Source organism: Sturnira hondurensis, unplaced genomic scaffold (genome assembly GCF_014824575.4).
Source record: "Sturnira hondurensis isolate 20B ecotype Veracruz unplaced genomic scaffold, ASM1482457v3 Scaffold0014384, whole genome shotgun sequence".
Classification (NCBI taxonomy): Eukaryota; Metazoa; Chordata; class Mammalia; order Chiroptera; family Phyllostomidae; genus Sturnira; species Sturnira hondurensis.
The window spans coordinates 6,684,415-6,696,441 of record NW_028087015.1 but is presented as its reverse complement, the minus strand read 5'-3'; the positions used below and the strand labels follow the sequence as shown (position 1 = coordinate 6,696,441).

The 12,027-nt window shown below is 43.6% G+C and overlaps 1 long non-coding RNA gene across 2 annotated transcripts in view; it reads left to right on the top strand.

Annotated features, from left to right (window-relative positions):
* The window catches only part of LOC118998635 (uncharacterized), a 35,937-nt gene extending 35,004 nt beyond the window's left edge, over positions 1-933 (top strand). For both annotated transcript variants that reach the window (XR_005068914.1, XR_005068916.1), the window contains exon 4: positions 462-933. This is a non-coding gene — a long non-coding RNA (uncharacterized LOC118998635). The remainder of the gene's footprint in view (positions 1-461) is intronic.
* Positions 934-12,027: the final 11,094 nt, after the last annotated feature.

Genomic DNA, 12,027 nt, shown 5'->3' with positions numbered 1-12,027 from the left:
ACAGCACAAATAATTAACAATGCTAGATCCCTTAACTCAACAGGACCTAGAATGAAGAAAGTCAGCAAAATATATTTAAAGGGAAAATCCAGTTGTCATTTTTTTCATTTGAGGAAGTTTTCTATCCAGGAAGTTTTACAATCCATACTTAACTCACTTTAGCAACGAAGTTAAAATGATTATTTTTTCTCAGTTCGTTATCACAAACTTGAAGGCTAAGCAGCTGAAAGAAAAGTCTGTTTTCTATTTTTTTAAAGACAGAAAATTACAAGCTAAACACACAGAAGCTTGTACTTTTTGGGGTGCTCCCCACGTCAAAAGTGGAGCGTTAGTCCTGCTCCCTGTAGAGACGTGCTCTTGCCCTGGCAATCCAGGGAACTCGGATTTTCAGTCCAGGGAAGTGGGGACAGGGTGCTTTCCCAAGAGCGTCCTCATGTTTTGAACCTTTCTTTCCTTCCCAGGACAACTGTGTACATATTGACCGAGTACAGACCTGTGTTCCTGGTAGATCCCCAACAAATGTTTGAAGAGGACCCTGGCCTTCAAGACTCAGCCACCTCCCTGAGCTTTCACAGCCTTTTCTCAAAGGGGACTGAATAAAAACAAATTTTAAGACTGGAATTTTTTCAACTTCGCCACTGCCCCAGCTAGTTATCAAAGGCTTGGCCAATGGGAATACTCACAAAGGGTAACATAAACACACCCATGTTTGAGTTGCCATCTGAAACCAAAGTCAAATACACTTGTAACATTCCATGTGCTGGCCAATAAACTGCAGTGTTTCTAAAAAAAAAAAAAAAAGGTTCTTTTGCTCTTGGAGATGTGGGAAACAGGGAGGGGTTTGGGGGCACCACAGTTTCTGTACAGGAAGGGGTCGTAGCAGGAAGCTACCAAGAGGAGGAACCTGGGGGACTTTGCTTGGAGCTGTGCTGTGAACACCCTGCCATTACATGCATGACAGGTTTACTGGACAGCTTCTTGGGTTTTATCACTGATGGAGCTGGTGGGGACAGCCTGCATCCCAGCCAGTCCCTGGCTTCCTGCTGGAGAGTGAGTGAAGAGGCGAAAGGCCAGAGAGGAGAAAATCTTGGAAAATGGTGAAACTCTAACGTTGGAGTGTCTACTCTGGTATGAGCAACTCTCAAGCTGCTCAGGTCCTGGGAAGCTCCCAGACCCAGGCCACTGAGGAGTTAGAGCCCTTACTGGGGCCACATGAGTAGGTCGTGCCACACCGCCCCTCAGCTTGTTCTTCTGTAACCCTATCCTGTGTTGGGTTTGACCAAAAAATGGGTTTTCTGAAGAGAGATACTATAAATGGTACAAATTTCCAAAGTTATACAAGAAAATACTGTCAAATGTAACATCCCTCCCCTATTTTTATCTCTTAGCTACTCACAACTGTTAGTTTTTTTAATATACTTCAAAAGCTGTTCTACACAAACACAAGTATATGTGTATTTTATAGAAAATTTACATGACTTGCACATAAGAGTAGTTTTCAATTTTTTTTACTGTGATCCACAAAAAGAAAGGTACTTTCCGACTTCCGCCAAGATGGAGGCGTAGGTGGAAACACTGTGCCTTCTCCCACAACCAAGTTTGAACACAACAAAGGATTGGAGAACAAAGACGCTGCCAAAGAACAGAAAATTGAACTATATGGAAGTCCGATGACAACAGCAAACCGTTCAACCGGGACAGGTAAGAGGGGTGGAGCCAGCAGCGGAGCGGGTACAGGCAAGAAAGATCCCCGACCCAGGCACGCAGGCAGCCCCGCCTCGGGCTGACCCACTGAGGGCTCGGGGCAGTGGGCTGGCTGCGGTCACACATTCACGTGCAGATAAACCAGAAGGGGAGTGAGCAGTGAGATGGACGGCGCAGCCCCCAGCAGCGAACCCAGCAGCGGACTAACCATGGTCACTCATTCCCGCACAGTGGGACGGACCGTGCAGCCCGCAGTGGCGGCAGGAGGCAGCAGAGGGGGCCCACCATTGCTTTCCTTTGGCCCCGCCCCCACATACAGCGTCACTACCCAGCGACTGAGTGGCCTGGCCCTGGTGAACACCTAGGGCTCTGCTCCTCATACGTAACAGGCACAAACAGTCCAAAATATGGCTCGAGAAAACTCAAAGCCCCAGAGCCGATAACTCTAAGCGAAAAAGAAATAGCAAATCTCTCAGATGCACAATTCAAGAAACTGGTGATCAGGATGCTCACAGAACTGGTTGATTTTAGCCACAAATTAGAGGAACATATGAAGGCTAACCTAACTGAAATGAAGGGAAATGCACAGGAAACCAATAGTGATGGAAAGGAAACTGGGACTAAAATAAATCAAGTGGACCAGAAGGAAGAACGAAAGATCCAACCACAAAAGAATGAAGAAACAAGAATTCAAAAAAATGAGGAGAGGCTTAGGAACCTCCAGGATATCTTTAAACATTCCAACATCCAAATTATAGGGGTACCAGAGGGGGAAAAGAAACAGCCACAAGTGGAAAACTTATTTTAACAAATAATAAAGGAGAACTCCCCCAATCTGGCAAAGGAAATAGACTTCCAGGAAATCCAGGAAGCTCAGAGAGTCTCAAAGAAGTTGGACCCAGGGAGGAACACACCAAGGCACATCATAATTACATTGCCCAAGATTAAAATGAAGGAGAGAATCCTAGAAGCAGCAAGAGATAAAGGGACAGTCACCTACAAAGGAGTTCCCATCAGGCTGTCAGCTGATTTCTCAAAAGAGACCTTACAGGCAAGAAGGAGCTGGAAAGAAGTATTCCAAGTCATGAAATCCAAAGACCTACATCCAAGATTGCTTTATCCAGCAAAACTTTCATTTAGAATGGAAGGGCAGATAAAGTGCTTCTCAGATAAAATCAAATTCAAGGAGTTCATCATCACCACGCCCTTATTATATGGAATATTAAAGGGACTTATATAAGAAAAAGAAGATGAAAAATATGAACAATGAAAGGACAGGAAACTCACAGTTATTAACAACCACACCTAAAACAAAAGCAAACCAAGAGGACAGCTAGATCAGGAGCAGAACCATAGAAATGAAGGGAGGGTTAGCAACATGGAGTGGTTAGCAACAGGGGAGTGGGAAGAGGAGAAGGGGGAAGAAGGTACAGAAAACAGCATAGACAGTAGGTAGAAAATAGATAGGGGGAGGGCAAGAATAGTGGGGGAAATACAGAATCTAAAGAACTTGAGACACGTGGTCATAAACTAAAGGGGGGAATGGTGGGGGAGGGGTGTGCAGGGTGGAGGGGAATGAAGGGGGGGAATAGAACAACTGTAATGGTATAATCAATAAAATATATTTAAAAAAATAAAAAATGTAAAAAAAAAAAAGAAAGGCACTTTTCTGTCTGCTCCACTGATGTCGCTCTCTGGGCCCTGTACCGGAGCACCTCCCTCACTCAGCTTCATGGTACGTGTCCGGTGGCGCTTCTGCGATTCTCAGTGCAGTTCTGACTCAGGGGTTCTGTTCTGGCAGTGCCTCCTCCTTCAGTTTTCCATACAAACTTTAGAATCAGTCTTTCTGAGCATATAAAGGACTCCTTCTTGCTTTGTAATTTGTTACCAACTGTTGTTTTTTTAAATATTCTGTAGTTTCAGTAATTATTTAAAGAATTAAATTAATTTAAATAATTTCTAGGCTTTGTTTTTCTGCCTTTATTTTTAATTTCTGATTTTACTGCAGTCATCAGAATATCCTGCCTATTTTTACTTGGGAGAATATATTACAGTTTTCTCTGTGGTTTCATGTGTAGTTAATTTGTGTGACTGCTCCACTGTTATGTCATAGGAAAGCATAAAGCTTTCAGAGTGGAAAGCTGATATGTGTCTGTTAGAGCTATCTTACCGAATGTGATTCAGACAGTTCACATCCTTATTCACTTTTTTTTTTAACTTTGCCAGTAGTGGAGAGATAAGAATTAAAGTTTTCTACTCTTAAAGCATTTCTGTCTGTTCCTGTAACTCCGGCACCGTGTTTTTCCTGAGGCACCCTGCCTCACCAGGGGCAGACCAAATGTGGTCTTGCTACACGTACCTTTTTAAACCTCAGCTGTTTTCTCCACTTTTCTATGGGATCAAATAGGGTTCAGGGATGCCCCAGAAACACCCCCCCCGACACACACACTCACATGCCCACACATAGGTAGACAACATCCCCGAGATCCCAAAGGAAGGATCATTGATTCTGCCCCTCAGAGTGTCATCTATTGAAGAACATGGTTTCCTGCCAGGTTTCTGGGAGGTCTGTGTCCTCAACCACCCCCATTGGGACTCTTTTTGCACCCACACTTGACCTTCGTTGCATTGGCACCCTTTTGCAGATATTATCTTCTGAGGGTTAGTCTTCAAGTTTTATGAAAAGTGACATTCATATTTCTGTTCATTTTCTTGTGGCAAATCCTGAGGAAAATAATTGAAAACATTTATTTAATCTGCCCTTTTAAAAGGACGCCCCAGTATTTGCAAAAGGTAAAATAAAGTTTAAAGTAAACTCAAAGTGGCCTTGATGGGGGGCAATGTCCTGGCAGGAATACGCACATCCTGAGAACTGAACTTGGAAGGGAAGGTAACAACGACGTTACCCGTGCCTGAGTGGGGCTAAGAAGACCAACATGCAGGCTGTATATTCCAGTCCCTCCCCATGAAATGTAACCCCCTCCCCACTGCTCTGCCTTCTCTCTCCCTTTAGAGTCCTTGGTACTCAAACTGTGGTCCACAGAAGCATCAGCACACATGGAGCTGACTAGAGATGCAGAATCTCAGCCCCCCTCCCAGACCCCAGAACCAAAATAGGAATCTTCATTTTAACAAGATCCCCATGGGACTCATATGCACACTGGCAAGCACCAGTGTACAGTAATTGCTCACTTAGCATTGTCAATGGGTTCTTGGAAACAGCAATCTTAGCTAAATAACACATTGAACCTGATTTCACCACAGGCTAATTAATATAAGCAGGAATTAAGTCCCTACAGCATGTTTCTAGTCACAAAAATATCACCAAGCTTCTAAATAAAGACCCCAAACACTTCTAATATTAAGATAACATTAAGATAAAGGTGAGCTATATGTACATTTAAGGAAATGTATAACAACTAAGAGAATTTAGTTGTTATACTAAATTCTCCAACCTGCTTATTCCAGTCCTGGGTCAAGGGTGGCTGGCGCCTATCCCAGCAGCCCAGGAGGGCACAAGGTGGGCACCCACTCTGGACAGGACCCCTCCCATTGCAGGGCACACTCACACCCACCCACACTCGCTCACACCGGGACTACGTAGACATGCCAATTCATTTCACTTATGCGTCTTTGGGATGTGGCAGGAAACCGGGGTACCCCAAGAAAACCCAGACAGACGTGGAAAGAATGTGAAAACCCCACAGTGACAGTGGCCTCAGCTGAGGATAATTTTTTCCCTCATCAACGTTAGAACAAAACAACTTTAGAAGATGTGCTGTGGATCTCAACTCAAGCATCCCTTCCCCTTGCTAATCCAGTCACCACAGGCCTCTTCGTCAAACACTCATAAAGCGTCCCTTTTCCTTTGAGCTCTCACTCTGTAATTTCACACCAGGATGATTTTTCCCGTTCACCACTATCTCCCCAACCACACTAGTGCCAGGCTTCCCAACTCTCCACCAGCTAATCAATAAATATTTACTGAATGAGTGAGTGAACATGCACAATACTGTATTTGTGTCTCTGGCGTTTTTAGCACCAGTTGGATGGCCCCTGCCCATTCTCCTACCAGCAGCCTCCCTCCCCGAACTCAGCCACCTGCAGCAGCCTGGAGCTCCTCAACTCTGACTGGCCCAACTGAATGCCCAGGCGTGCCTTTGGAGAAGGCCAAAAGAAGTGAGGAATTCAAGGAATCGACAGCGGCACTGAACATTCCAAGAAATCCCATCGCACAGAGCACAGCTCCCCAACATCTTACATACTTGTAAATGGTACAGAGAGATCCTGTTACTTGGATATTATTTTGGAAAATCTCATCACGATATTGGGGGGGGGGAATCCAGTCCCCACCCATGGGAGTGGACACAACCCCACCAGCCCCACCCACAGAGGGTGTGTGTGCAGCAGTGAGGCCCCAGTGCACAGGACAGGGAAGAGGCGGGAAAGACTTCCCTGCAAAAGGGCTCACAGGGAATTCCAGCAGGGGAGGTTTTCTTGCCCATTGCCCTCACGGGGTATAGCTGCAACTGCCATTCTCAGCTACCGGGGCTGTTTTGATGAGCAAAGAAAGAAAGGTGACAGCTTGAAACTGGTTCCCCTGCTTGGATAATTAAACCTTCACTAAATATAGCAGGTTTAAATGAACGTTCACAAGACTGAAACAGAACATGCTAATTCTAAAAATATAGACTCCCTTCCTGTGAAAGTCCTCTCAGGAAAAGCGGACATGGAAGCAAAACAACGTTTTCATCCCTCCTGCCCACCACCCCCGGCCCTGTGAGCCAATTTGTTCCAAGACGAGGGTCCCCACAAGGCAGGGAAGAAGACGGAGCTGTTACTGGACATTCCAAGATACTTTCAGGAAACTGATGGTAGAAAATTGAGGGAGGAGAGGTTGTGAGGCTGACCTGCTCTCTCTGTGAGATCCTGCCCAGCGCCAAATCAAGCCGACCAGCCCTTGTTATGTATAATCAATACATGCAAAACTCAAGTTCACAGGGGGAGGAATTTTCACTAAGTTGCTCTGTATTGTACTCCAAAATGCATTTTGTTTGCAAGGAGAGACATTCAAATGAGAGATTCCCTCTGAAGAAAGTGTAAACTTTCTAGGAAGCTGCTTCCCTGAATGATGAAATAAAAAAATGGCCTTGACTCTCCACAGGCTCAAAGGTAATTACATTCAGACCTCAAGGAAGGCTGTTCCCCACTCATAAAATTCTCCTTCGCAATTCGCCTGACGTAACAACAAATGATCAACAAGCCTCCTGGGAAGAGTTGAATGCACTTGGTTTCTACTTCTAAACCACTCCTACCATGGAAAAAGTTTGTCTTGAGGTCACGATATTCGTCATGTTGCTTGATCCACTAGTCAATCCCCAGCCATATCAGCCGCATGTGATATGACTCATCACTACCTTCTTGAAAATCTTCACACTTCACTCACTGGCTTTCAGCCCACCAGCCCACCATTGCCTCTTGGTTCTCCTAGGACCTGAGGGAAGACATCTTAGCTGGAACAGAAATTCAGATTCTGCTTATATGTGACTTTATCACCAGTGCCCATGCATTTGATTTTTGAAAGATGAAATTTCAATTATCTTTATCGCAAAACTGTGTGTGGATATGACAAAGTAACAGCCACTTTCCTCCCAAAATGACATGTGTATCTTCAACCCTCTATACAGGCAAGGTCTCCTTTGCCTCTATTTTCTAAAAATACTCATTAGTGCTGAGATGTGTGTTGCTGTAAGATATTCTGTAAAGCATTTTCACTTAATTTTCTTTTTTCACAGGAAAAAATATATGGTCCAATTCATGGCTTTTGAAGAGCAAGAGAAAATCACGGCCCTGTGAAGAAAAGAGGCATCACTTTGCCTCTAAGGCTCTTCAGCAGGTTCACATATTACAGCAACCCCCTCACCTGGTCTCCTGGGACACCCTCCTCTCTCCAGTGCCGCTAGTACAACACCCACATGGACACCGGAAGGCAGAGTTTCTAGATGAGTTTCTCCCTCTTCTGGCTAAGAGTTGTCAGATATCAAAGAACAGATGCTGTAGATCTGAATCCCTCAAATCTGGCCCTTAACCAATTCTTCCTTAGTGAATATGCAAACCTCTGGACTAGACTCAAATATTCATAAATTATACCTACAGTTCAGTGTAGGACAAAGACTGCTTGGTATCATGATAGGTGCCTGTTCTTGAGTTTCAAAAATCTTAGGACTTGAAGAAAGGCCTAAGCCAATGTCCTGAGGTTTAATGAGAGAATGATTGCTTACCGAGGTACGTGGTTGGCCCAAGGGCTCAGAGCAGGCAGTGCAGGACCAGACCGGGCTCTGACATCAGCAGGGCAGGGCTCTTTCCTGCATTCATCTTCTTCAGTTTACTTGCCGAGGCTTTACAGAGTTCTGTCTTTTGCTCCAGATGCATGGCACAGGGCCTCCCCACTATTCTGCTCTTGGTCTCTTGGAATGGCATACACAGATAATTCTTAAACACTGCAGTCTCTGTTTACACTGGGCTCATTAGGTCTGACTATTTGTGCTCCTGCCTGGACTTCTATCAAAAGCAATCCATTTACTAACAAAACTTTCAGAAAAAGAAAATCTCTCTTTGGGATTTTTAGATGTTGAATAGCAAAGGTTATTAAATTTATTTTTTCATTTGAAGATAACCAGAGAATCATTCTTTGCATTCTCCTCGGAAATGTTGATGTTCATTTGTGTCTCGAGCACAGAGCATATGAACATTCTCAAGCAGTATTAATTGACTCTGGGTATGAACTACAGATCTGATTTTCCTTAAAGGAGTGCTCAAGATTTCTGGTCTCATTTTCTTTCTAAGGTAATATATATATATATTTTTTTCAAGTTATAATCTTCTGGTTTTTTTTGGGGGGGGCGGTTGCAAAATAATATGTTAGCAAATTCTGTGAGCTTCAGAATATCAGCCTCATCTGGATCTTAAATCTCCACACTTTCATAATAAATAATCTTGCTGATTCCTGTCTATTAAACTGCTTCTTACATGACTGTGTTTTTTATAACAAGGAAACTGACACTGTCGATGAACAGACATAAGACCTCCAACCATTCCCTTCCAGCTCCTTGGGCCTAAACACGTCCTCTTCTCCCCATGAAATACGGCTAAACACTAGTTTTTTGCCCTGCTTTTTCAGGTGGACATTTCAGCTCCAACTCTGGTCTGATCCATTACACAAATATTTTAATCACATCATTAAGACATTAGAGACTTAATTTGTAAGTTCTTTGGATTGTTCCTGCTCCCTCAAGAGCTGGCACCCCATGTTCCCCTCAAACACATGGCGCAGCAGGTGGTGCCTGCCTGACTAGCAGAGTGGCTAGTAGCATTTCCTGTGTTAAACTGTTGACTTTTTCTGACTCTTTATAACCTTCTGACCCAAGAGACGACCTGAACTGGTCTTGCCTTGGCTCTATGCGTAAAGTAGGTAAAAGGAGAGGGCGGGATCTGCTCTTCATGCTTTTGAAACAAACGTAACAGGTTTGGACTGGTTCCACAACTCCAGGTCTACAAAATGCCATGTTTCTTTACTTTTCTAAATCTAATTCTCACTGGATGAGAACTCTCCCACTAGGAGTGAGAGGCAATTCGATCTCAGCCATTTTCAAGTCACCATATATCCCACCACCAACATAAGAATGCAGGGGCTTTTGTAATCCATTTGGGGAAGTGTCTGTGGTCCAATACTCTGTCTATCCTGGTGCCATAATCTTGAAGTATATTGTCCAACCCAAGTGACTCATCCCATGGTGGGTGATTCCGTGATTCGCAGGATCCACTCACCACTGGCACGTTTGCCCTGCCTCTGAAAACCACAGTGTCTCTCCCGCAGTCCGCAGGCACCCCCACCAGGGCCCTCTGCATTCCAACACCCTTCCTCTGGGTTCAACCTCTCCCCTGAGCTTTCTAGTACCACCTCAGCATCAAGACAGTGCAACAGCTCCTGGAGCTGGCTCCCTTGGGGAGAAAGGGCAACTCAGACTTCCACACAGAACCTCCTAGCTGCCCTCAACCAACAGGGGTAGAGAATGAGGAGAGGGAAAAAATTATAAAAGACAGTTATGTTCTCAATCATTTCATTCCACCACAGAATAAGTTATTTGCACTATTTATCACATCACATGCAAGTTCAAAGATGTGGTAAATATAACTATAAGATTATTCCAAAAGAAAAAGTAGGAAGGGTTTTGTTTGTTTGTTTGTTTGTTTTAGACAGGGAAAGGGAGAGAGTTAGAGAAACATCAATGTGTGGTTGTCTCCTACACAGCCCCCACTGGGGACCTAGCCTGTAACCCAGGCGTGTGCCCTGACTGGGAATCGAACTGGCGACCCTTTGGTTCAAAGCCCATGCTCAACCCACTGAGCTATACCAGCCAGGGCTAAGAAGTGTTTTTTGTTTTGTTTTTTTTTTCCTTTTAAAAGAATTGGGGGCAAGTAACGAGGGAGATGTGGGGCCAGGAAAAATCTGTTTCAGAGATGTGAAAGACTTATCTGCTTTTCCCACTCCACAATTGTCAAAATAACATAAACTATCATCTTTTTAACTGGTAAAAGGTCATGCCCGCAATGAGCTCGTTTCATTTCCCCCTGTATCTGCATTGGTTATATTCTTGACCTGTCTTCCAATTCAACATAATCAAACCACATTGATTAGGGAAATTTGAATAATTTCACATATTCTGAAAGTCTTCCTGCATGATATTTAAAGATTTTCCAGATATATTACCTAGGAAGTTAGACTTGAAAAGAGGAAACTGGTTGTTTCAAGAAGGTTTTCACCTTTGTGTCTAAATTCTTTAACCTGCCCCTGCTCTGTGCCATCTCCAAAGGACGATAGCTCATTTATCATCTACAAGTTTGTATAACTCAAGAATTTTTTTAGCTTAAATTACATAAAGCACATTCTTAATGTCTAAAATGTAATGGGTGTTTTATGTTGTGTTTACCTTTTCCATGGGAGCCGAGAAAGAAATCTGGCGTGTCTGACACTTTTAAGAGTTGTGCTTGTTCTCTACTCTGAATCCAATTCAAACGCTAAGAGCTCAAGAGAAAATGCTGTACACTTGAAATCTGTATGGTTTGGGGAACCAATGTCACCACAATCAATGCAATTTTTTTTAAAAAAGGTAAAGAGAGAATGCTTAGAGGGAATAGGTCACAGTATATATCTATGCCACAGATAATGACATTTATAATATATGCGGTCTATTATATATAAATATATAATCTATAATCAGTAGGATGTAATTACTTGATAACTTTCAAATAGGTGGCTATTTTTAAAATCTATGTATTTTTATTAAACTGTGGAAAGAGTTGTAAGATGTTACATTTGGTTCATTTTGTACTATACTCTCCCTTTACAAGCAGAAGATCAGCTCTGTGTTCATTGTTTTAGGAAAGGAATAAACTGAGGCAGAAAGCAGGCAAGGCCTATGGAATTTCCTGGCATTGATTCCTGAGGAAGGTGTGAGAACTAAACCTGTAAGGCTAAGAAAATAAAGACTGAAGTCTTTACAAAGTGTCTGAGACAAACAAGAAGGGAGAATAACCTCTTACCTCACCTTTCCACCAGCTCACATTTAAAAAAAAAATGGTTTCCATGGACTAGAGAACAGAGACTCAGGAGAGGGGTTTCCTACAAAGAGGGACCCTGGGTACCAAGTGTCCAGAAAGAGAGTGGCTGCATCTGTGCAGGGATTCTGGACCCCCAGCACCTCAGAGCAGAGCAGACTGTAATGACAGCGCCCTGAAGTACGGCATGAACATTCATGGTGGGACCTACAGTGGCACAGACAGGCATCAGAAATGACTTGGCAGCAACCCACAAGGCCCGAAGACCCAGGACCACATAGGAAAACAGTTCAAACAATTGCACAGGACCAGATGGCTTGTCTGCAACAGCAGCGACATGCCCTAGGACCCGGATGCCAAGAAGGGAATGAGAGAAAAGGCAGCCTCAGGCCTGATCAAGACTATTTCCACTGCAATAGCGGAATGGAAATTGTAACAGAGATGAAGATGGATTGTAGGAAAAACACCAATATTTGTGGGCTGAGATTCATACTCACTATGAAGGTGATATTTAATCTTCTATAGCAAGTTTTCCAACTAAGCAGAGACATTTATGGTCTTTATTTCATTGAGCCTATCTGTTTTTATTGCATTATGAAAGCAGCACATTGTGAGGAAGCTTGAACATCTACAAATGTTGCTGCAATCACAATGCCCTGTACTTGGAGGTCAGGTGGAAAAGTCTAATGTATTGCACATAAAAAC